The 26,886-nt window shown below is 40.1% G+C and overlaps 1 protein-coding gene and 1 pseudogene across 1 annotated transcript in view; one reads left to right on the top strand and one right to left on the bottom strand.

The window, feature by feature from the left end:
- Window positions 1-26,576, bottom strand: part of LOC126353788 (obg-like ATPase 1) — a 263,208-nt gene extending 236,632 nt beyond the window's left edge. Inside the window, exon 1 of the mRNA XM_050002881.1 lies at window positions 26,462-26,576. The gene's annotated coding sequence lies outside the window, so the exon portion shown is untranslated. The remainder of the gene's footprint in view (window positions 1-26,461) is intronic.
- Window positions 8,726-8,843, top strand: LOC126289253 (5S ribosomal RNA; annotated as a pseudogene).
- Window positions 26,577-26,886: the final 310 nt, after the last annotated feature.

Raw genomic sequence — 26,886 nt, 5'->3', positions numbered from 1 at the left:
AAAGTATGGCCAAAATATATTAAAGTGGCATATCATAATAAACCTTGCATTATTAGTATGATGCCTCAATAAAGTTGATAAATTATTTACAAAATTACAATAATAAACTACTTTTAAAGAGAAATTACACATGCAAAAAAATCACCCTTTCAGGAAAGAAAAAGATAAACTCTAAAATTGTTGCACAATCCTGCATTTGAAATGACCACACAGTCACTCTATTCACATGTGCTAAAAAAAATTAGAAAGACAGTAAGCAGCTATACATGAATTTAAAACAGAGAAAACAAAACACAGAAGAGGTAAAAGGAAAGCACAGGAAATATGACTGCTTGACAAATCACACAAAACTTGGGTGAGCCAGTCACCCTGCTAACACATTAGAACATCTCCCTAAAAGTTCGACAATTTATAGAACTTTAAAACTTGAACCACATTTGTTTGAATGTTACTTAAAATAGAGGCAGATTGGCCAGACCGCTGGTCAAAAAATACAACACAGTCCAATAAATTGTGGCACACAGTGATTTGCATGGCACAAGCACCACACACTGGATGGTCCTCTCACCCGAGTAAGAATCCATGCGTCATAGGCCTGTGGCCTATGCGAAACGAATAAGAACTTCCTCGTTCTATGTGCCACAGCTGATTTATGGGCTTTACTACACAGATCTTATTGTCGGTCACTTCCAGTAAATCGTCTTCCCATCAATGCATGACTTTGTACCACAACAGAGAGATGATAGCATGCAGATGGATGGCACATGGAAATAACTGAGGATCACGATGCGACTCCTCCTTGGCTGCTACGTCTGCCCTTTCATTCCCTGCAATACTCACGCACCCTGATATCCAGAAGAATGACATCTCTGGGCTGCTTCAAACTGCCTCTAGCCCACAGGAGCTCAGCATTCATTTGCTGGGTACAAACTTGTCAACTCTGGAGTTCCATAGCTGAGGACTGGAAAGCAGTGCCAGTCCCTGTCATTGTAAGCTCTGGACATGGTTCAGTAACTGCTTTGATTGTGGAATGTTGTATGTCACAGGGGATCTTGGCTTGATCACTGGTTGGAGCAACATGGATCCTTCAAAATTATCTCTTTCCCCTCCCAGGAAAAAGGGTGGGTTACTGGTAGGTACCAACACCCAATCAACCAAGAGGGCTTGTGTAGCCAGTTCTCCAGATGCGGGCACTACAAAGACTCTGGCAATCTCAAGCAACAGAACCATGCTGGTGGCCAGAATGTGTTCTTCATAATTAAATGGAAAGGTGGGAGCTTTGAGTAAGTTTCACTTCCGTAGCACGTACAGGCTGGTTTCCTCCACCTCAACATGTAGTCTTATTTTCCTAACCAAATGCACTGTTCTACACACCAGCACTTTGGGCACACCTCCTCAGGCTGTAAGGGAGCAGGTACTTGTGGCAAATGTGGTAAAGCAGTGCATGAAGGTATTGATTGTTCATTACCTCCAAAGTGTGTAAACTGCTCTGGCAATCACCCAGTCTGCAGTATCTTACTTAAGAAAAGAAGATACAAGAAATCAAAACAACTAAGCATTCTTGTATGGTGAAGCCAAATTGAGCTATAAGGCCAGGCAGCCCACAAAGTTTGCTGCCTCCTTTGTGTATGCTCTCAAACAACCACTTCAGAAGATCAATGCTGCTACCCAAAAAGGAGGTTGCTAGTGTAAGCACCAGCAACTGCATTTGCCAGTGCACTTGTCCTGCTGCCATTCCGACAAATCTGTTGTTGCTAACATTGCGGAGTTTCCTGCTCCTCTAAAGATTCAGTATGGTCCACTGTCCAACGGTTACACTACCACTGCCGCAGTTTTGGCTAAAAAGCCTATCCAGGCCAAAAAGCTGAAGGCCAAGCATCCACCACTGACAAAGTTGGGAAGCAAGCAGTCTGACGATACTATCTGGCATTATCGCTTGACTCTTTGGTAGAACTAACGTATCTTGATATCAGACTGGGACAAGCATCTTGCTTCAAGACTGAGCCCCAGGCCATTACAGGCTGCCCCCCCCCCCCCCCCCCCCCCCCCCCAGCAGAAAGACAGGGTGGAAGAGCAACCCCTGTGATACATGGTTCCTGCATTGCAGTGGAATGTTAATGGGTTCACAACACATGAAGAGGAACTGAAACTGCTAATGCAGAAATGCCCCCCGTCTGAGGCTCTCACTGATCTTGTGGATCAACTCCCATGATCATTTCTCATACTGGGGGACTTCATTGCCCATCGTGTCTTGTGGGGCTCAACAGCTACATGTCCTTGGATGTCAGGTTTTGGTGAGCCTCATGACATCTCATGAGCTGTGCTTTCTTAACACACTAATTCACACTCATTTCTGTACTGTTATGGGGTCATTCTCAGCTACCAACCTCTCTTTATGCTCTTCAGCCCTCACAGAGTCTATTCAATGGGAGCGCATTGATGACCTTCATTCCAAAGACTACTTCCCACTCCACATTTACCTAGGGGATACAACTTTACCTGAAGAGAAGCCATCAACATAGATGGGCAGCAGAGCCAACTAACTGCTATTTAACCAGCTGGCTGTATTTGAATATCGTGACAGTGTCCTGGAATGGGTGGACCACATCACACGAGCAATCCATCATGCCTCTGAGATATCCATCCCAAAGTCCTCAGGTCATCTTAGGAGGCAACCTGTACCTTGGTAGACAGATGAGTACCATAGGATTTTGATCTGTCAAGTATCACTGTAGGACATTACTGGAGGGCCAGGTAGGTAGCACACGACTCTACTGATTATCAGCTGATCTTCTCCTTAAAGTAGCTCCCCACGAGACTCAGTGATCTGCACTTAAGCCAACATTTAGGGAGGAGATTAGTGTTTAACGTCCCGCCGACAACGAGGTCATTAGAGACGGAGCTCAAGCTCGGGTGATGGAAGTATGGGGAAGGAAATCGGCCGTGCCCTTTCAAAGGAACCATCCCGGCATTTGCCTGAAGCGATTTTAGGGAAATCACAGAAAACCTAAATCAGGTTGGCCGGAGATGGGAGTGAACCGTCGTCCTCCCGAATGCGAGTCCAGTGTGCTAACCACTGCGCCACCTCACTCGGTGCCAACATTTAGGTGAAAATCTTTGGTAACAATGATTGAACAGAGGTCTTCCATGTGATAGTCATAAACCTTAACCACTTACTCATGGAAGCACACAAAAATAACAATAAATACCAAAAACTGTTGTACCTGAGCTACTCCATGAAATTTTCTTGCAAGACTATGCAACATTTATTATCCTGTGCTACAATGAATCTCAATAAGTATTCAGGGTTAATGGAGTCTGACACCTTAAATGTTAGGACCTAACATGAAGAATATTCCATCGACATCGTGGTCATTAGAGATGGAGCACACACTCAGAATGTTTCAAGGATAGCGAAGGAAAATCAGCTGTGCTCTTTCAAAGGAAACATCCCAGCACTTGCTTGGAGCAGTTTAGGGAAATCACTGAAAACTTGAACCTGGGATGGCTGGACAAAGATTTGAAGCACCATCCTCCTGAGCCCTGTGTGTCACTTTGGTTGGTATTAAAGATTAACCACAAGCTCAAGTTGGCGAAGGATAGGAATGGAAATCGGTTGAGCTGTTTCAAAGGAACCATTCCACCATTCATTAAAGCAATTTACAGAATTCAAGGAAAATCTAACTCTATACAAGATCAGTGGCTTACCAATGTGCCACCTTACTTGGTCTGTTACAAAGAACTGTGCAGTTTAAGCAATGCAGATGAAACCAGAACACGCCCAGCCTTTCAGAAGAACCTATTTGCACTACTGCAATATGGTGATAACCATATGAACTAAACATTCAAGAATTTTATATGATCCACTTAAATTATGTAACTTCTCAGTACGAAACAGTTACAACCCTTTAAAACACAGTCACTATGACATGCAATATCTGTGTTGTCTGCAACTAAAGACTTTTTCGCAGTGTAAACCTGAGGAGTCATTTCTTATCAGTCTAATTACTTTCATTCTGATTAAAAAAACTTTCACTTGTGATGGTCAATATTAGAATGTAACAGCAATGGAATTCAGAATACCATCTTCCACAGCAATCTGATTTTTAGTTCCCCTTGCAGCTGGCTTTTTGTGGAGCTGAATTCTTTCCCTGTTGCGTACTTCAGCTGATGGATATCTCCACATTTATATTCAAATTAAAGATACAGACAATATACCCATGATTCTGGAAGTTTTCCCAGCAGATAGAATGTTCATTCATTTTTATGTGTGCATCTAGGACAGCAACACTTCTTTATCTAACATTCTGGCAGTGAACCTTACAATCACATTCATGGTGAGCCGGTGACGGAGTTCCGGGTATCCAAGCTTACCTATTTATATGGTGAAATGCTAAAATTACATGATTCAAAGCTCTATGTGGAGTAAATAAAATGTGCATGTGTCACAGATAACACAATCAGTACAACAGTGCCAGTCAAAGGCAAAATTATACTCTTTTGTGCCAGCTGCATTAACTGAGACAGGCACATTTTACTCCACTTTGTACCAAGGTATCATATAGTTTTTGGCATTTCATTTCAGTGAATAAATAGGCACAACTGGATACTTAGAGCTTAGTTGCTGATGTGCCGTGAAGAATATTGTAATGCTCACAAAGTATAAAAGATGTAGTGTTGCTTGGAATAATTCCACACTGACTTGGACATAAAAGAAAACATGTTTGTGTTTATGCATACCTTCTCAATACATATTAATGAGTAGAGAGAGAGAGAGAGAGAGAGAGAGAGAGAGAGAACTATTGTGCATCAAGAATGACACTCCTGCAGAATCAGGAATAGTAATCAACACAAAATAACATCATGAATCACAATATTTTCATCACATACACAAATACACAACCCAGTCACATTAATGTGACCACCAATTTTGTTTGAAGTCAATGTGTAATAACCACTCACAGGGGCAGGTGGAGCACTAACAGTGGGAGGTATATAAAATAAGTAGGGGGATGCAGAAAACAGGGCAGTCATTACTGTAATGTGGAAATTGAGCAATTTACGTGGCATCCAAAAGGGCATGATCATTGGCTTTTGGACCATAGTGGAAGCATTTCTAAATTGACTAAGTTCGTAAACGGTTAAAGTATACCGTGAAGGCAAAATAGAGCTATCCAAAACTGGCACCGAGGCAACAGTGATACACCACAGGCCACAGATGATAAGAATGAATGATAGCTATGAATTTATGTATGTGCGAACAGATGTGCAACCACTAAGCAACTGACCTCTCTGATGAACCATGGGACTATCATTAGTGTCTCCTCAATGAAGAGTCAGTGAACATTGCTGCCTGAGTGGCCTCTGCAGCAGGTGCCTGGTCCATGCACCCACACTAACTGGTGTTTATTGGCAATGAAAGCTGGAATTTGCATGTCAGTACTGCAACTGGATGTCCACTGAGTGTTGACAAGTGACATTTTCAGATGAATCACGTTTTTCACTTCATTGTACAGATGGCTGTTGGCGAGTAGGGCATGAAACTGAAGGAGCATTATGGTCTGGAGAATGTTTTTGTGGCATTCTCTGAATGATTGCGTAATTCTGAAAGGCACAATGGGTCGACACAAGTGTGCTTCTATCCCTGGGGGTCTATGTCCTCCCTTATATGCAGTTTGACATCTACAAGAAATTCATTGCAACATGTCACATGGCCCACAGCGCAAATGCATAGTTCGAAGAGCACCTGCATGAGTTAACCATCTCCCCTAGCCAACAAACTCCCCAGATCGAAACTCAATTGAGAATCTGTGGTGCCAGCTCAATTGGGCTGTTCACACTGTGGATCCTCAACTGAGAAACCCAGCACAGCAGGCCACAGCATGGCACCACATTCTTGTTGGTACCTTCCAGAACCTCACTAACTTACTTCTGGCACATCTTGCAGCAGCTCGCACTGCAAAAGGTGCTATTCTGGCTTTTGACAGATGGTCACATTAGTGCGTACAGGGCAGTGTAATATGTCAATAGCACAAATTTCTAAAATGGTGACCTCAAATAGGTTTGAATACCACACTGCTTTACTAAGTATGATCCTGATGGAAGTGATTTGCGTTGCCTTTCTCTGGCCTCTTAAATTAGTCACCCAGCTAGTGAAAGGGTGACCTACAATTAATGTGGACACCCAATCACACTGAAACCTGTCATGTTCCACATTAACAGATCATTGTCAGAGTTACAAGAAGTCCTTACAATGATGAAGTTTGAACCCTGGACCTTTGAATAGTTATTAGGCCTGACAACATCCTTGCATAAGCCACTATTTTATCACAATTAACACTCAGGAAAGTCTTGGATTTTCAGGTGTGTCAAGTAGTTTTAAACCCATGAGCTTCCAATAGAGGATTTATGATCATTGTCAAGAGGTAACTGTCATGTGGTTGTTGTTATCATTCCTATACATGTGATGTCACTAATGCCTAATCGAGTGCCATTTAAGGTAATGTTTTCATTGCAAGATGACATACCTGTTTCATACTTCTGATGACCACATTCCAAGCTGTGCTTAACTGAAGACTGCTGTTGTTATTGATGGTGTTTTCATAAATTTTTATCTTTACCACTTCTTTTAAGATGCTATCCCAGAGACAGTTCTTAGTTCAACAACAGCTGTGAAGTTGAATGAATATTGGGCTCTTTTTTTTCGGACCGTGCTCTGCAACTACTGATCAGGATATCATAAGAGGAAGTACCTATCATGTTCTCTATGACACTCTTCCACAGTGTGCACAGTCTGTAAAACATAAAACTGTCCACACCCACATGGTATTGATGTGGTCCAAGAACTATTCCAGATTTTCACTTCCATAAGATCAGACAACAGTTGTGTCATCAACATATCAAGAAAAGCAACTAGGGTCTGCAGGGGGCCAAGTCCAGAATAACACCTTCAAACTGTTCCCTGAACGGGTTGGATGTAACTGGAGCTATTGGGTTTCCCATTACGATGCCATCCAACTGGTTAAAATACTCTCCACCGTGAAAGTATGACAACATCAGTGTGTAAATAAATAATAAATTGATAATGATGTCATCGAATAACTGGGAGAGGTGATCTACAGAGTGAGGGCTGAGAATGTACGTGAATAATGACACACATCAAGGCTGACTACTGCAATTCCTTCTCCACAATGTAGACATTTAATTCAGCTGATGATGTTGATCGTATTCTCTTTAAGTTGCAAACAGTGACTAACAAGTGGAGTATGCATGCTGGCTAGATGTTTTGCAAGTCGGTAAATTGGCAATCTTATGACACTCAGATGGTCCGTAGAGATGTGGCCTTCTTAGAAACTTTTTTAATAGACCATAAAATGTATGTGGTCAAGGTGGCTGGAGGAGAATATTATTAATGACACACTCTTCTCTTCTTATGTTGAACAGGTTGCAAACACTATTGAACAGTGTCATACCGAACATAGAGGTCTTTCTGTGTACAGTATCCAGAGAAATTAGTAGTAGCATCACATGCTCTGAGAAATGGATCCCAAGTAGCACTTATAAAACAACTATTACTAAACAAACAAACAGTTTCTGGGATAGTATAATAAAAGAAACACCCTCAATGAAGGCGGCAGTCTTCAGTTACGCACAGCAGCACTGAGAATGGCAGTACAGTGTGCCAATGAGGAAAAATGTGAGAGTTTTCATCAGGAAATATCATTGCCATCTATGTGCTAGGACCAGCTACACACTGACTATTAGGACATTATAGGGACTGTCCTTAAAACTATGGCAACATTCTCACAGATCCCAATGGTGTCTTGAACTCCACTAATGAAGGCTTTGCTTCTATCTTGGTGACAGCTAAAGATGTATCCTTTTATGAAAACATTGTAGGCAACATCAAGATGTTTAGTTTCTCATCACACTTCCTGACAGCTTGTGTCAATGTGGTGTACACGATATCGAAGGATGCTTCATTGAGATTAGTGGGCACTTTGAAACCTGAACTGTTCTGCAATGATTGACTCTGCCACCTGAAAGCACAATGATTTCTGACCAGCCACAAAATGTTAGTTAAGAAGTAAGTAAACACCTAGACACAGGCACATTTCAAACAATCGTGTTGAAGAAAACCATGTTCATGTATTATAGTGACAGGATGATGATGATTACTATTATTATTTTAGTACTTGATAGTCAGGTTTTTAGTGCTTGAACTAAAATCTCTTATTAGACCAGTCTGGTTACAAGTGGTAAATCAACTAAAACATAACAACTGCATCACACACACACACACACACACACACACACACACACACACACACACAGTGTTGTGAAAGCGGATATATTACAAATCATATTTATGGTTCTACAACCTCCAAAATGTGCTGACTGGCCACTGGACTAAAGAGGATAAAACAGACACACAATGAGACACTAAAACCATCACTGTAAAAAGTTAGGCTTAATTCCAGACTCTACAAATTTTAAAATTTGCAATGCTAGTCTCATTGTCATTTAAAACAGAGGGTAGGTCCTTGCTTAAGTCTGCATCTGCCTTCCTATCAAATTATAAAACACACTCAGTTAAATTGAAAAATACAGTGATATGCACATTGTACACTGGGGGGGGGGGGGGGGGGGGGACCCTCTAATCTGAGTATGAAGTCATGTGTTAACAGACTGAGGTCTGATTTGGAGGCAAGTCCAGAGCAGCTTTGTCAATGGCCTTGCCGCAGTGGTAACACCGGTTCCCGTCGGATCACCGAAGTTAAGCACTGTCGGGCTGAGCTAGCACTTGGATGGGTGACCATCTGTTCTGCTGTGCGCTGTTGGCAAATGGGATACACTCAGCCCTTCTGTGACAAACTGAGGAGCTAGTTGATTGAGAAGTAGCAGCTCCAGTCTCGGAAATTGACATACGGCTGGGAGAGCGGTGTGCTGACCACTTGCCCCTCCATATGCACATCCAGTGATGCCTGTGGGCTGAAGATGACACAGTGGGTGGTCAGTACTGGTACCGTTGGACCTTCACAGCCCATTTTGGGAGGAGTTTGGTTTAGTCCTGAGCACCTTTATCAAATTGGAGTGGTCAGCAGAATGACACTGCTGGATAGTTGTAGCTTCCTGGCCCTCATAGCCAGCCACTATTTCTCCCACACTTGCACGAGACTCCTGACTCATCAGCAAGATGACAGCCCACAGGTCAATGTTATGCTGTGTCACACTTTCCCTGCAAGCTACCTCGAATGTTTGTTGGATTTTCATGTGCCCTGATGCCCAGCAGAGTGGTGTATGATTCCGTAGCTGCTGAAGGAGGACTTTACCCTGCACTGGTTTGATCATTTTCTCCGCTGCTCACATTTGCTGCAGTCCTTGTACAGCACCAAAGGAACCGGAGCAGGTGAGAAACATTTTGCTTTTAAGACACCTCGCCTTGTTCCACTGCCTCACGACTGCATCCAGTTATGTGCTGAATATAGTATGTTCACAGAGAAGGTGAATCCCTAGGACATGGTAGGGGAAAAACTTAACAATCGAAGAAATCATCTTGTCTCAAAGTATCAATGTATACTATATTAACTTAACAGTGTTCATATTGGATGTTATAAAAGGATGACTTAAAATGTGGACTGCAGCCCTTCTCAAAATTTGTCACACCCACAATAATATTAAGCCTTTTAAGAGGTCAAAATAGAGACCTACTCCCAATCATGGCATAAAACTTGCCAGTCAGGCCACAGCAGCCGGCCACGACAGACGCAGACGCAGCAACAGGAAAGCAACCAATTTTGTGACTTTTACGAGTTCCTAACCAGAACAAATTTTGTAATATCATCTGTTTGCTTTAATACCTTAGTTTCTTGAGTTTCTGCATGTTAATTTAATATCTATTAGCCAAGGTTCTCGTGTTTTCATTTGTGTCAGAAAGTAAACCGATTTTGTGACATATTACAAGTTCCTAATCAAGGATGAATATTTAGGTTCACCTGAGTGTTTAAGTAGTTAGGTTTTCGAATACCTGCATTATTAATCTAATTTATTAGACCCAGATCCATTTTCGTCAGTGTCTAAAGTAGGGTTCTGCAGCACATGCCGGTAGTTCATTTATCTGGGTAGATTAGTTTTTACCAGGGTCTTTAGTATGTATATAGACTGTGATTGTTGTGTGTGGGTGTGAGCCGTGTTGCTGACACTTTGCCCTCGGCTCCAGGCTCTGATGGCTTCGGTTGCACAGCTTGAGGCTGCAGTGGATAGGCACCACTGTTGGGGGCCGGCCATGAGGATCCAATGGATATCCAGCACATCCAAGTCCTCCGATTAGTCCCCACCAGTGGCCAGCCCAGTTACTGCTCGCACTGGGGTCGACCCCTCACCTGTGTTCAAGTGGAAAGTTGCCCGGGGTGTACCAGTCTGAGAAAGACTTCCCAGGGAACCGCACGTAAGCACGCCCCCCCCCCCCCCCCTCCCACACCCACAGTTATTCTGACAAAAAGGTTCTAGGTGCTGTCTGTGGCTGACACTCGCTGAACCAGATGCCGTCGCCTATCCTGTTTCAGACAAAACATCTCAGCTTGCAAGATCTGGAAATCATAGAGGGTGGGATTATTGATAGTTCCAGTGTTAGATGTGTTATTGGGCCCCTTAGGGACATGGCTGCCAAGAAGGGTAAGAAAGCCAATGTGCACTCCATGTGCATACCGGGTCAAGTCATTCCAGACATGGAACGGATCCTCAAGATGCCTTGAAGAGCACAGGGTGCAGCCAACTGCAGGTGGTGACTCACGTAGGTACCAATGATGTGTGGCACTTTGGATCAGAACAGATTCTCTCTGGTTTTGAGTGTCTAACACAAGTGATAAATGCTGCCAGTCTTTCTTGCAAGATGAAAGCAGAGCTGACCATTTGCAACATAGTCAACAGGACCGACTGCAGCCTCTGGTACAGAGCCGAGTGGAGGGTCTGAATCAGAGGCTCAGAAGATTCTGCAACTGTTTAGGCTGAAGATTCCTTGACTTGGGCCAAAGGGTGGTTGGGTTTCAAGTTCCGCTGAATAGGCCAGGAGTCCACTATACACAGGAGGTGGCTACATGGGTAGCAGGGGCTGTGTGGTGTAACTGGGATGTTTTTTAGGTTAGACGTTCTTGGGAAAACACAAAAAGGGCTTTAGTCACAAAGGGTGCAGGACAAACACAGGAAGAGCATAGATACAGGAACCATGGGTACAACAGTTTTAAATTGTCATATCTGTGTTGGGGAAAGTACCAGAGCTCCCAGCACTAATAGAAAGCACTGATGCTCAAATAGTTATACGCACTGAAAGCTGGTTAAAGCCAGAGATAAATATAGCTAAAATTTTTAAGAAGAACCTAATGGTGTTCCCAAATGGTAGGTTAAACACAGATGGCGGTGGTGTGTTTGTCGCTGTTAGAAGTAGTTTATCTTGTCGTGAAATTGAAATAGATAGTTCCTGTGAGTTAGTATGGGCAGAGGTCATTGTTGGCAACTGGAATAAACTAATTACTGGATCCTTTTACCAACTTCCCAGTTCAGGTGATACAATTGCTGGAAGGTTCAAAGAAAGCTTGAGTTTGATTTCAAACATGTACCCGACCCATACAATTATAGTAGGTGGTGACTTTAATTTATTCTCGATATCTCAACGAAAATACATGTTTAATTCCAGAGGTACACATAAAACATCATCTGAAATTTTGCTAAATGCAATCTCTGAAAATTATTTTTAGCAGTTAGTTCGCGAGCCCTCACGAATAGTAAATGGTTGAGAAAAAACACACGACCTCTTCACAACAAAAAATCCTGAGTTAATAACGGGCATCAAAATGGATGCAGGAATTAGTGAACAGAGGGTTGTCAAAGCGAGATTGAATATTGTAAACCCCCAAATCCTCCAAAAATAAACAAAAAGTATACCTCTTAAAAAATGCAGATAAAAATTCACTTGACACCTTCCTGACAGACAATCTCAACTCCTTCCAAATTAACAATGTAAGTGTATACCACATGTGGCTTGAATTCAAAGTACTAGTATCAGCAGCAACTGAGAGATTTAAACCATATAAATTAACAAACTATAGCACCCACCAGCTAAGCCAAGTGCACTAATGCACTGCTTTGTCCGCAGCTCATCGTCGTGCGGTAGTGTTCTCGCTTCCCACACCCGGGTTCCCAGGTTCGATTCCCGGCGGGGTCAGGGATTTTCTCTGCCTCGTGATGACTTGGTGTGGTGTGATATCCTTAGGTTAATTAGGTTTAAGTAGTTCTAAGTTCTAAGGGACTGATGACTATAGATGTTAAGTCCCATAGTGCTCAGAGCCATTTGAACCATTTTGCACTGCTTCCTGGACTTGGGTAGGTGCACCAGCCCCAGATTGAATCTGCCCAGATGATTAACAACGAGGGCTGGGGTGCCTGCCAGCCTGGATGTGGTTTTTAGGTGCTTTACCACATCCCACCAGGTCTCCACGTCCCGCCTTAGTTACGACTCGCAGACATTTGAAACACGTTCACACTATTTCATGATTTGCACTAGACACAGACAGCTGGGATATACTGTTTGCATTCCGGGGGGGGGGGGGGGTGGGGGGTGGTATGGAGTGGCGACACGAACGGCATCTGGCATCTGGTCACCCCTCCACATTAACCATACCAAATCTGATAGTAACAATGCTGACTCTGTGAAACTGCATGACAATGGCACGAGAGAAAGAAGATGAAATTAACTAATGACAGAGCTGGTCCTCCTTGGCACACAAAATGGGTCAGAACACCGTTATAGAAACAACAAAACAAACAGGCCAAATTTAAACAGATGCAAAATCTCTAAGATTGGTGACCTTTTACAGAAGCTCAAAATTTAACCTGGACTTCAAAGCGAGATGCTTATAATAGTTTCACGACAAAACTTTATCTCAAAACCAGGCATAAAATGCAAAGAGATTCAGGGTGTATGTAAAGCAGCAGCAAGACATAATCAATGCCTTCTCCGCACGATAGCAAAGGATATACTATCAAAGACATATGTTGTGTTCGAACATAATGAATTACCTCAAAGGAAACAATCTATTGACACACAGTCAACATGGATTCAGAAAACATCTTTCTTGTGAAACACAACTAGCTCTATATTCGCATATTTGATCAGTCAAATGTAAAGGGTGTAAATTCTACTAAATACCTAGGAATTGACAAGGGATTTCAGATCGATTCAGCATTTCTGGATTTCCAGTAGGCTTTTGACATTGTACCACACAAATGGCTTGTAGTGAAATTTCATTCTTATGGAATATCGTCTCAGTTATGTGTCTGGATTTGTGATTTCCTATCAGAGAGGTCACACTTCATAGCAACTGACGGAAAGTCATCAAGTAAAACAGAATTGATTTCTGGTGTTCCTCATGATAGTGCTATAGGTCCTTTGCTGTTCCTTATCTATATACACGATTTGGGAGACAGTCCCTTATCTATATAAACAATTTGGGAGACAATCTGAACAGCCCTCTTAGGTTTTTTGCAGATGACACTGTCGTTTATTGACTAATAAAGTGATTAGAAGTTCAAAACAAATTGCAAAATGATTTAGAAAAGATATCTGTATGGTGCAAAAAATTGGTAATTGTCCCTAAATAATGAAAAGCATAAGATATCCACATGACTGCTACAAGGAATCCATTAAAATTTGGTTACACAATAAATCAGTCAAATGTAAAGAGTGTAAATTCTACTAAATACCTAGGAATTACAATTACGAATACCTTAAATTGGAAGGCACAGATAGAAAATGTTGTGGGGAAGGCTAACTAAAGGCTGTGTTTTACTGGCAGGACACTTACAAAATGTAACAATTCTACTAAGGAGACGGCCTACACTACGCTTGTCTACCCTCTTTTAGAATACTGTTGCACAGTGTGGGATCCTCACCAGATAGGATTTGTATTATCGCGAAATATGGGGGAGTGTGTCACTGAAATGATAGGGGGAGTGTGTCACTGAAATGATACAGGATTTGGGGTGAACATCATTAAAAGAAAGGCGTTTTTCATTGTGGCGAGATCTTTTCATGAAGTTCCAATTACCAACATGCTCCTCCGAATGCAAAATTATTTTGTTGACTCTGAACTACGTAGGGAGAAACCATCACCGCAATGAAATAAGGGAAATCAGAGCTCTTAGGGTAATATATAGCTGTTCACTCTTTCTGCACGCTATACAAGATAGGAATAATACAGAATTGGGGAGGTGGTTGGATGAACCCTCTGCCAGGCACTTAAATGTGATTTGTAGTATATCGGTGTAGATGTAGAATAAACCACATCATCTCCGTAAGGCAGTCCTTTACTTACATACCAAAATCCCTCATTGCTCACAGTAGATTACTGAAAAGTTGTCCCATTGGTGGGTGAGCAACAACATGGTGTGAAGGTGTCTCTTACACGAGTACTGTCTTACAGGATTGCAACACCAAGGAGCCTGACCTGAATCTCCAATCTTGTAGCACATTGTATGCCAATTTGATGTTTATTGCATGCCATCCTCCTGGAGATGCATTTGTAATGCTAGCAGTCTTTTGTTGCATTCAGGATAATAAGGCAGATTATGTTAATGTTTGGCAGACAGGTATTGTCAAAGCAATTAAGAGCAAGGAGTGACTGTGTTACAATAGGACCAATGTAGAAGCAGTAATGTACCACAGTATGGACCAGAACTGAGCATTATACTTTTTGAGGGTCGTCCAGAATTTCCTGCACAGATTTAAATTGTGTGTGCTGTTCTATCAGATTTATAAGTGCTAGTCATTTCTGAAAGTATTTGTATGGAGTGTAGCCATGTATGGAAGTGAAACATGGACGATAAACAGTTTGGACAAGAAGAGAATAGAAGCTTTCGAAATGTGGTGCTAAAGAAGAATACTGAAGATTAGATGGGTAGATCACATAACTAATGAGGAGGTATTGAAGAGAGTTGGGGAGAAGAGGAGTTTGTGGCACAACTTGACAAGAGGAAGGGACCGGTTGATAGGACATGTTCTGAGGCATCAAGGGATCACAAATTTAGCATTGGAGGGCAGTGTGGAGGGTAAAAATCGTAGAGGGAGACCAAGAGATGAATACACTAAGCAGATTCAGAAGGATGTAGGCTGCAGTAAGTACTGGGAGATGAAGAAGCTTGCACAGGATAGAGTAGTATGGAGAGCTGCATCAAACCAGTCTCAGGACTGAAGACAACAGCAACAACAACAACAACAACAATGGATAAGATTGTGTTGAAGGCTATTTTCAGAAAATCTGGGAGATTTAAGATTTGCCCAGCCACTGCTCTTAACTGAAACGGAGGTCTCTAGACCAATATGCAGGATATAGTCTGAAAAGTGATGGATCATCTTATTGGAGTTACCACCAACAATCAGGATCCAGCTTTCGGACAGCACAGTTTAACTTCTGAGAACTGTTGTAGGACTTAAGTTCCATCAATGATGAAGTACACAACTACCTCTTCTCATGTGAAAGCTGGACTCATACTTGTGGCATGTGATGTACATGGTCACAATAGGATAAATTACAACTTGTACACAGCACCTCACAGGAAGAAGTGAAGAAATCATTCTCTGTTTTTTATTTTATGTAGCTGACTGGACACTTTCTTATCTTGTGGAAAAAAAAATCTTGCACGTGGGCTAAACATAAAAGGGCAGAGCATAGCTGTCTATATACCCAATGAGTAACAACTCCTGTAACATTATTAATAACCCACAGAAAGATTATTCTTTAATTCTTTTTTTTATTTAAACAGCAGATTGAAACTTGGGAACACAAATATTACTGGCTGGAGGGGCTAGTAAATTACGCATCCTGTCCACTGTTTTTGCTGGTTCCATCTGCCGTCGCATCTCATTCCAGCGTCAGGAAAGATTGGTAAAAATTCAAAGCCTTTGGCCAAATAAGAATAACGGTTTCAGTGCCCACTTGCCAACCACTGAGATCCTACGATATTATAGTCCAATAGCAGCAAGTACTTGAACACTGTCATCTCTTTGGATGTGATAGGATAGCGTCATGTTAATGTATCAATGAAATAAATTTAAGTGAAATGCAGACTTGTTTTATCAAACTCCACAGCTGGAGATGAAAGAACTGTGACAGGCAGCTATGTGCATCAAGTGCACTTTGCCACACAATGGAACTATTAAGTGTTTGGTAGTAATCACTTCTTAATTATGCTATTTGGATGAAATGACACAGTGCAACTAACACTGTGACAACAGCACACATTTATAGTCAAGGTCTGAGGGAAAGGCTTCGACTCTTGGGCAAAAGATAGGAACAAAAGGCGTGGGAGAACAAAGATACTTCTCCCAGTTAATCCTACAAACATCTTTCTTTCATGTTTTTGTTTTGACCAGTTTTTGGGCCCCTGGCGGGAGCTTATCTTGTCCCACTCTTGGTATATGTTTCCATGTTTGGCACGACATATGGCACTGTACAGTTCTTACATGTGAATGACGCCTTCAACACCACTAGCTGTGCATGTGTGTACTTCCTGCACTGCCACGAGGGATTTCATAGCACATATAAGAGAGCTAGCTACGATGGCAGAATTTTTTATAACAAAGCACCTACAGTATAACTAATACCGTTTCATGGGCAAACAGCAACTGACAAAATACACTTACTGAACAGCAATTTCAAAACAAAAAGAAAAAAAAGCCTCTTAGTTAAAAGTGAGTGCATTGCAATATTTTGTTGCATTAGCGATTTTGTTGTTTATATAAGTGATTATTGATCCCTGCATCTATGAGACATGGTAGTGAAGCAGCGCCTACAGGTAGAGACTGCCTGAAAAGAGGGAGAGGGGAAGGACTGTATATGAGGTGGTAGGATTTTGTGTGTACATCAACTGCAAATATCAAAAGGTACTTCATTAATATGAGTCCCATTTTTAATACAGATTTCTCACATCCCAAACAATGAACTACTTTTACAGTAGAGAGAGAAAGTACCAACTAATAATCAGAATTTTCCTTCTTTCACACTGTCCTTTCACATAATGTATAACAAACAACATACACAGAGCTACATTCATAGATTTCCAACATAAAGGTTGGAATACGCACGTGATGAGGCACTGTATTTGTAACATGTAAACAATGTATACAATTTTTAATGTCATTCAAAGATTGGAGGATATTATACTCGTACACCCTCAAAAACTGATGACAGTTTTACTGCAAAGAATTCTAAAAAGTGACTGCTACTCAAAGTTTATCTATAAATCAAATAAGTTTTACTTCTTTTACACATTTCTGCAGATGCAAGTGGTTATTAAATGTAGTACGGTCACCTATGAAAAGACACCATTTTTTGCAGTTAAATCACATTGCCAGTTCAGTTATGCTACTACCTCATGGCTAAATGATAGATAACTGCTGTGCTGAAACCACCAGTAACAGTCGCAATAAATAAACTACTAATAACTGTAATAACACCTACAAAGACATTACACTGAAATACTATATTTCCATAGAATCATGGTAGAGGGCAATAATGGCATGGTTGAAGCATTGTGTTGTTGGTACAGTAGGAACACACATATTGATTTTTAAAATGCTGAGTATATAATAACTGTATCTGGCTTATTTATATTGGAATACATAAGACCCATTGTGCAGTGATTGTTGGACCAATGTATTACACAATGGAGATCCGATCAGGTGAGCATGTAGCTACAGATAGGAAGGATGCAGCAGAGAAGTTCAACTTTGCTGCACAGTGCCGAGAAGGGCAGATTCATGGATCTCCTTGAGGACAAGGAGATTTTCTGCCATTGCAGAGGATCTGACGTTCACCTGTTCTGTGAACAGGTGTTATAGTCAGGAACACACAGAGCCAAGTGTTGATTAGAAATAGGTGTAGAAATCCGTACAACATACAGATTCCGAATATCATATGCTTGCTTACAATTTGTTATGGGCACTAAACACACACAATTTCTTTATGAAAACATTCATCTTCCAAATGAATATCAGTGGTTTACTTCAGGTTTTTCATAGCCATTATCTTGGTTCAAAGAATCTTCTAATGTGGGTGTTAAACCACATTTGTTAAATGGCTGATCTTTCTAGATCTGTAGATCGTCAGCGCAGTGCCATATGTTGCTGATTGCCCTCTTTCCTGCCCCCCCCCCCCCCCATTTCTAAAGGTTGAGCATTTTCATAGTATCTTCTGGTCTGACGGATTGATTTAGGTGTTTCTTTTCTTACAGTTAGGGAAGTGTATGCGTTTTTGGTTTTGTTACAATTCCAAGACTTAACTGCAGTTTCACAATCCAGATCCCACCATGGGTCTTTTTATTTCATTCAAACTGGAATTAAATTATGTGCTGTTTTGATGAACTTTTCTTTTGGGCTTTGCCAACTGTTCGATTGTTTTTTGTCAAGTTCACTTATTAGTGCAGGGGCTATTTTAGCAGTGTCACATTTTGGGAGAACATTTTTTTTTTTTTTTTTGTTTTGAAGAATTTTAGAGGTTGGAGTTTTACTTTTATTTGCACTCAATAATGGTCAGACTTAATATTAGCCCACTTTCCTAACTTGGACATTTAAAATTTCTTTTTAGTTAGGGTATGAATTTGCTACATGATTGATTTGAAATACCCCAATAAATGTACTGGGTGGGTGCCAAGTTTCTTGTTTAGAATGGTGCTTTTTAATATGTGTTGACATGATTTTAAGGTTAAAAGTCTTGACCATTTTGGTTTGTCCATTTATGTGCAGGAAATCCTCCCACTGTTTTCTTTTATTTTTTTCTCTTTACCTAATCGAGCATTACAATCATCCTTAAAAATTTTAACATAGTTTGAGGGAATTTTCAAGATGATGCTTTCTAACATTTCCCCAGCTTCATTAACTTAACTACTTGAAGTTTATTATAGTTATCCTCATTGGCTGGCACAGAGCATTAGTTAAAGTGTATGCTTTATTAGCATATTTAAGAGAAATTGTCATTAGTCTATTATTAACAATTTTACTTCCGTTACTGAATTTAAAATATTTTTGGGAGACTGAAAAAGCGCCTCCAAGATGTGGTGTATTATTAAATATTCTTTTACCAGTTTTACTTTTAAAAAGATAGTTATTGCCCAAACCCATGGCGTTATGGTCCATCATTCAATTCATGTTTCTTGAAGTACCACAATTTGAATTTTCTGATCTTTTAATGTGTCTCCCAATTTATGAAGCTTACTGCCAACCTGATGGTTGATGTCAGAATCCAAATGAGGTTGTTCACTGATGATTCTGTTCTCCATACGAATGCCAGAACAAGTCTAGTGAAATGCAGGAAGAACTGCAGGGGCTGATAATTTGTGATGGGGCTGGTAGTTAACCATGACAGTAAATAAATCACACACAAACAGGTGCAGCCATAACTGTGACTGCATTATTCCTGATAATGTTGTTGTTGTGGTCTTCAATCCTGAGACTGGTTTGATGCAGCTCTCCATGCTCTATCCTTGCAAGCTTCTTCATCTCCCAGTACCTACTTCTACCTGCATCCTTCTGAATCTGCTTAGTGTATTCATCTCTTGGTGTCCCTCTATGATTTTTACCCTCCACACTTCCCTCCAGTACTAAATTGGTGATCCCTTGATGCCTCAGAACATGTTCTACCAACCGATCCCTTCTTCTGGTCAAGTTGTGCCACAAACTTCTCTTCTACCCAATCCTATTCAATACTTCCTCATTAGTTATGTGATCTCCCCTTCTAATCTTCAGCATTCTTCTGTAGCACCACATTTTGAAAGCTTCTATTCTCTTCTTGTCCAAACTATTTATCGTCCATGTTTCACTTCCATACATGGCTACACTCCATACAAATACTTTCAGAAATGACTTTGTAGCACTTAAATCTATATTCGATGTTAACAAATTTCTCTTCTTCAGAAATGCTTTCCTTGCCATTGCCAGTCCACATTTTATATCCTCTCTACTTCGACCATCATCAGTTATTTTGCTACCCAAATAGCAAAACTCCTTTACTACTTTAAGTGCCTCATTTCCTAATCTAATTCCCTCAGCATCACCCGACTTAATTTGACTACATTCCATTATCCTCGTTTTGCTTTTGTTGATGTTCATCTTATATCCTCCTTTCAAGACACTGTCCATTCCATTCAACTGCTCTTCTAAGTCCTTTGCTCTCTCTGACAGAATTACGATGTCATCGGCGAACCTCAAAGTTTTTATTTCTTCTCCACGGATTTTAATACCTACTCCGAATTTTTCTTTTGTTTCCTTTACTGCTAGCTCAATATACAGATTGAATAACATCAGGGAGAGGCTAAAACCCTGTCTCACTCCCTTCCCAACCACTGCTTCCCTTTCATGCCCCTCGACTCTTATAACTGCCATCTGGTTTCTGTACAAATTATAAATAGCCTTTCGCTCCCTGTATTTTACCCCTGCCACCTATAGAATTTGAAAGAAAGTACTTCAGTCAACATTGTCGAAAGCTTTCTCTAAGTCTACAAATGCTAGAACCGTAGGTTTGCCTTTCCTTAATCTTTCTTCTAAGGTAAGTCGTAGGGTCAATATTGCCTCACATGTTCCAGTATGCCTACAGAATCCAAACTGAACTTCCCCGAGTTCGGCTTCTACTAGTTTTTCCATTCATCTCTAAAGAATTCGTGTTAATATTTTGCAGCTGTGGCTTATTAAACTGGTGTTCGGTAATTTTCACATCTGTCAACACCTGCTTCCTTTGGGATTGGAATTATTATATTCTTCTTGAAGTCTGAGGGTATTTCCCCTGTTTCATAAATCTTGCTCACCAGAGGGTAAAGTTTTGTCAGGACTGGCTCTCTCGTGGCCGTCAGTAGTTCCAATGGAATGTTGTCTACTCCGGGGGCCTTGTTTCGACTCAGGTCTTTCAGTGCACTGTCAAACTCTTCACGCAGTATCGTATCTCCCATTTCATCTTCATCTACATACTCTTCCATTTCCATAATATTGTCCTCAAGTACCTCGCCCTTGTACAGACCCTCTATATGCTCCTTCCACCTTTCTGCTTTCCCTTCTTTGCTTAGAACTGGGTTTCCATCTGAGCTCTTTATGTTCATACAAGTGGTTCTCTTATCTCCAAAGGTTTCTTTATTTTCCTATAGGCAGTATCTATCTTACCCCTAGTGAGATAGGCCTCTACACCCTTACATTTGTCCTCTAGCCATCCCTGCTTAGCCATTTTGCACTTCCTCTCGATCTCATTTTTGAGAAGTTTGTATTCCTTTTTGCCTGCTTCATTTACTGCGTTTTTATGTTTTCTTCTTTCACCAATTAAATTCAATATTTCTTCTGTTACCCAACGATTTCTACTAGCCCTCGTCTTTTTACCTACTTGATCCTCTGCTGCCTTCACTACTTCATTCCTCAAAACTAACCATTCTTCTTCTACTGTATTTCTTTCCCCCATTCCTGTCAATTGCTCCCTTATGCTCTCCCTAAAACTCTGTACAACCTCTGGTTCTTTCAGTTTATCCAGGTCCCATCTCCTTAAATTCCCACCTTTTTGCAGTTTCTTCAGTTTTAATCTACAGTTCGTAACCAATAGATTGTGGTCAGAGTCCATATCTGCCCCTGGAAATGTCCTACAGTTTAAAACATGGTTCCTAAATCTCTGTCTTACCATTATATAATCTGACTGTTCAGTAATAACTGTGAAATACCAGAGCAACCTTAAGTAGAATGATCACATAAGACTCATTGTATGAGAAGCAGTGCAAAGGCAAGACTCACTGGAAAACTAAGGAAAGTAATTAATCCACAAAGAAAGTAGCTTACAAGAAACACTTCTGATTGATTCTTGAGTGTTGCTCACCGGTCTGGTCCCCTTACCAAGTAGACTCAAACAGCAGCAGCATATTTTGTCATGGCTGTGTTAAGAAAGCATCCAAGTGTTTTTAAGTTGCTCATTAAACAATACCAGATTCTATAAGAGAGACTTTGTGCATCACCGGGAAGTTTACTATTTAAGTTCCAAAGTGCAGGTTTTAACAAGAAGTCAGGTCACATTTTACTTCCACCTACGCACACCTCATAAAATAATCACAATGAGAAGAACAAAAGCAATGAGGCAACTGTGTAACTACAAGTCCTCTTCATTAGATTTCTGATTACCAAGCCGTGAGAAATGGTGTGCATTAACTAAAGCCCTTTGTCCTATGTGACCACTTCTGTCTTAACAGTGGTTATTTACAGCTGCAATGAAGAGCTGTGATAACATTCTAATATATATTACGTGCTGTATATGAACAGACTTTGTTAAGTCAGATTCAAGTTCAGTGCCTTACAGTATAGTGGCTTTTTGTGTAAGTGTGAAAAGGGGGGGGGGGGGGGGGAGGGGGTGCACACAAATAGAGCATTGTAGTTTGGATAATGGATACACAGATAATGAAACATGCCACTCAAATAAATCATTGAAACTGAAAAACTGATAAAGGAAAGCCACAGTGGAATTTAAGTAGAGGTGCTAATTCATCAAAAGGTGCATACATAATACCGCAAACTTTGCTAACCTTTATTCAGGCAAATCCATTTTTTATTCTTACCATAACTCTGCCCCATATATACTTATCTACCCACTTGCACAAAATTACAAGCAAGGTAAGTGTATAAATTCCTGTCAATGACACTACATGGTACACAAACTGAGTGGGAGCACTCAAATGTATAGCAGATTGTTTAATCCCATTGAATTCTGCTGTTAAGGCAACAAACACCCTACACAATTAATTCTTTCCAAATTCATCAGGTACATCATCAAACTAATGGTTGCAATGCCCACGTTTATGTTTTCATTTCATTTCAGCTGAACACACTGTTTTACTGAAGACCCATAGTGCAGTTTCTATTAAATCACTGCTATTTGTATAAATTATTTATGTGGATGTATATTTATCTGAAGAGTCAAGACAATTCATTTCCAGTTCAAAAACTATTCCACTTTAATTGGTTGGTTGGTTAGTTTCACATTCAGTGGATCATTTTGCACAATAAAGTACAATGATATGGACAGAGTCATTTGACATTCACATTAAAAATTAATTTGTAATTGTGGCTACATACTAAACACTTTTTTAAAGATGCAGGTTTGAGACAGTAATAAATATTCACCACCTTTTACACATTACAATAATATAAATTATTCTATGGAATACAAGGAGAAGCTTTTACAGTTTGTTTTCAAATTTGATTTTGCAGTCTGTCAGTCATTTTGTATCACTAGGTAAGGGATCAAAAATTTCAGCTGAGCCCTACTTTTCACACCAAAGCCAACCTAAATGCAGAATAACGAACTGAACGTCATTTTCCTTCTGTGTTGCGATAATTTACGCCACTGTTACTCCTGACCCGTAGTGGATTATTTACACCATACTTCCTGAGGGAATGAATACAATGTGAAGCAGTTGTCAGAATGCCCAGCGCCCAACTTCTTAAAACAGATGTCTACAAGATGATCATGGGTGAGTACCAAAGGTTACTCTTACAGAAGTTCTTTCTTGAAGAAGAATCATCCCAGAACATTATTTCAAATGACATTACTGAATGAAAAAGTGCCAACTTACTGATTTGTTTCTCCCCAAGATTTGGATATTTTGTTATATTCTGAATGCTCGATGAATCTTTTCATTATATCTATCTCACTCTTACATGAAGCAAGTCAACTGATTTATAAACATTTTTTTCTTCATGAAAAGTTGAAAATTCATGATGGAATTTGTGTGTGTGTGTGTGTGTGTGTGTGTGTGTGTGTGTGTGTGTGTGTGTGTGTGTTTAGGGATCAGTAGCCACCAAACGAAAAAGGTTCCAAACAGTAGACAGGCATACAGAGTCACAGTTATACAGAGTCAGGCAGTTGCTTAGCTTTGACATGCAGTCCTATAGACATACCAAACTAAATCACAAACCATAAATCTTACATGAATTAAATAGTAAGTTGACAACTTTTAATCCATAATCTTCATCTAGCTGTACTACGTTCTGTCACAAAAATATTTTTATTTTCATTTGTTACTAATTACTGCAATTATGCTGGAGTACCACACTTATCTCTAGTACCTTAGTGTGGCAACAGGAAATGGCATTTATAAAACACTCAGTAGAACAGAATCCAAGCTGTTGTTTAGTTATATGATACAAACACAGAGGCCCTCGCTTATGGTGTCATATGTGTAACGTCCAGTTCTTCAATGTGCTGCACATATAATAAATGGCATATTTGTTCTAAATGGGACACTGCCAGACAGATCAAATGACTCTACCAATACCGCATGCCAGGTTCATCCCATAACATAATGACAATGTCGCATGTAATTACATACGTGACTAACCAAATAGAGCACAGAATGCGGAAAGTATTTCTTTTGCATCTAAATTATTTTTTAGAATGTATGCTGTGATGACAGAATTATCTGTAACATAGCCCGAGGGCCGGGTTGAGTTGGGCTAGAAGATGGCATTCTAGTTGTGAACTGTTGAAGTCTTAGTTAATCCCCACAGACAGTACATAAAATTATCTGAGTGGAAAGGAATCATGCAGCCCCTTGCCATACATCATGTGTGTACAATCTGTTTCATCATAATTGTTCTCAGCATGCCCTCACAATTTAGACTACACAGAGTATTTGTCTTGGAAATATAATGAGAGGTAATAAAATGATAAGCCTAGAAACCATCAACTAAACAGTAGTGGATGATTGTAGATAACAGGAGTGTCCCAGGTGATACTGTTCAGAACAAAATCACAACTTATCTTTTCAAACAAACAGAAGTCTCTCAGCAAACCAAAATATATTTTAAAAAATGAAACCTATTTTCTGTTTTAAACATCTGAAAACTTCTACCCTCAGTTATCGGATCATGATATTAACAGAATAATTTGCATAATTCTCTTAAATTGCCATACAACACCCTGTAGTATAATAAAGTTATGATGTACACTACACTGCAATTTTATTCACAGAGTTACTACTTTCAAACACAGAATTCTAGCCTCATTACACAGGCTGATCTTCAAGTTATTAAAGAACACTGACTACATTCTTAGAGGCAGCCCAGTGCCACTCCCACTATAAATTTCACACTGTAGCTCATTACAACATAACTTGTGAAATGTGTGAAACAGAGGCTTAACATGTTTAAATAATTCATGTATTTATAAAATTATTCTACCACATACCAAAGAGTAATTCATAGAATTCACTACCATAGATGTATGCAGAAATCACAAAAGCATTAAATTTTGCTTATAATGCACAAAAATTAGAGCCAGAAATCTTCTGTGAGCAAAGGGAAACTGGACTCTTAAATATAAGCCACTTGTACAGAAGAAAGCTTTGTTCACAAGCCATCTAATGTCCAATATCCACTAAAAAGACACATATAAGGGAGACATGCAATCTATTTTTCATGATGAACGGCAATTTCACTAACTCAACATTAATGAGACCTGTTTTTAATATAATTTGATATACAAAGTGTACAGTTTCGTTGGAGAAACAACTGGATTACCTAATTCTAAGCAACAGACGCTACGTATACAGTTCGCAGGGTAATCTTTCCAGTTACCACTATTTACCACTGATAGTAACGTAACCTTCCGTAACTATGATTTTTTTTAAAAAAATAGATCATGGATCCAGGAATCTCTCGCAATGTCTCAAAGTGATTAAATAAACCCACGGTACAATGTTTCTGATCATGACAGTTCATTTTACATTCAGTATCGCAGTAATGTCCAAATGATACAGACTTACTATGTACATCTTCTTGTCAACAAAATATCAATTGCTGTGCTACAAATAAAAAAAATAATGACACAAAGTAATGCTTTTCCTAATTACAGATTAAAAGTTTATATCACATGTTCCGTTTCTGTCAATCCGTGAAAACAAGGTAACAAAAGTAAACTAAGCAAATGCCAAAGTGTATACTTCCTAATCCATATGTCAGAACATCACATGAATTCATTATGTCTACGAAAGTTGTGACATTAGTACCTTATCAACGAAAACAACAGTGCCACAGGAAAAGTGGGAGAAACGCGGGGGAGGGGGGGGGGGGGGGGGGGGGCACGCTGTGTACTGTTGAGAGCGGTTGAGAACGTGGGTTGTGAGAAGGGGGCCACGCTGTGTACTATTTAGAACAGTCATTTAAGTATATGAAGCTATCCTGACATCATCTTGGTTGCATTAGAAATCAAATATAAAACAGAAACAAATGTGTGACATTTAGTTACTGGTGATTTTAAAAAATAAACAAAAGTTTATAACATAACCTAAACGCAACTACAAAACCGGTAAAATACGGACGCGCTGTAAAGCTAAAACATGACAAGCACAATTATCACGCTTAAGATAAATTTCGTTTACTAATAACTTTATTTACCTGATTTGTCTCCTGACTAGTCTTCGTTTTAATGTTTTTGTCTCGATTTTCACTTTTAACGTGGTATAACCTCACCAGCTTACTCTCAGGAACCGGAATGACGTCAGAGTGTATGAGAAATATGGTGTCCATATATACTTCAAGGGTTACACCAGTTAACATAACATTGTGGCGATATTGCATTAGCGTGTAGCAATGAGCGTGTGTCATTCCAAACACTGTATTGTTTCGGATTTCAGAGTATGAAGAAACCGATGCAATGATTCGTGCAGTTGGTTTCGATACCAAGAGACGCACGTTAAGTTTTTCATACGAAACGAAAAATAAATGAAAGATCCTAGATCAGATTTCATTCGCAATAATATTTTCAGGGAGCAGTTCGTACATGAAGAAGTGATAAACATGAGAGGTAACACATGAAACCT

This window comes from Schistocerca gregaria, chromosome 1, assembly GCF_023897955.1.
Source record: "Schistocerca gregaria isolate iqSchGreg1 chromosome 1, iqSchGreg1.2, whole genome shotgun sequence".
NCBI classification, from domain to species: domain Eukaryota; kingdom Metazoa; phylum Arthropoda; class Insecta; order Orthoptera; family Acrididae; genus Schistocerca; species Schistocerca gregaria.
The sequence above is the reverse complement of the archived record's forward strand: the minus strand, read 5'-3'. Positions and strand labels throughout refer to the sequence as shown.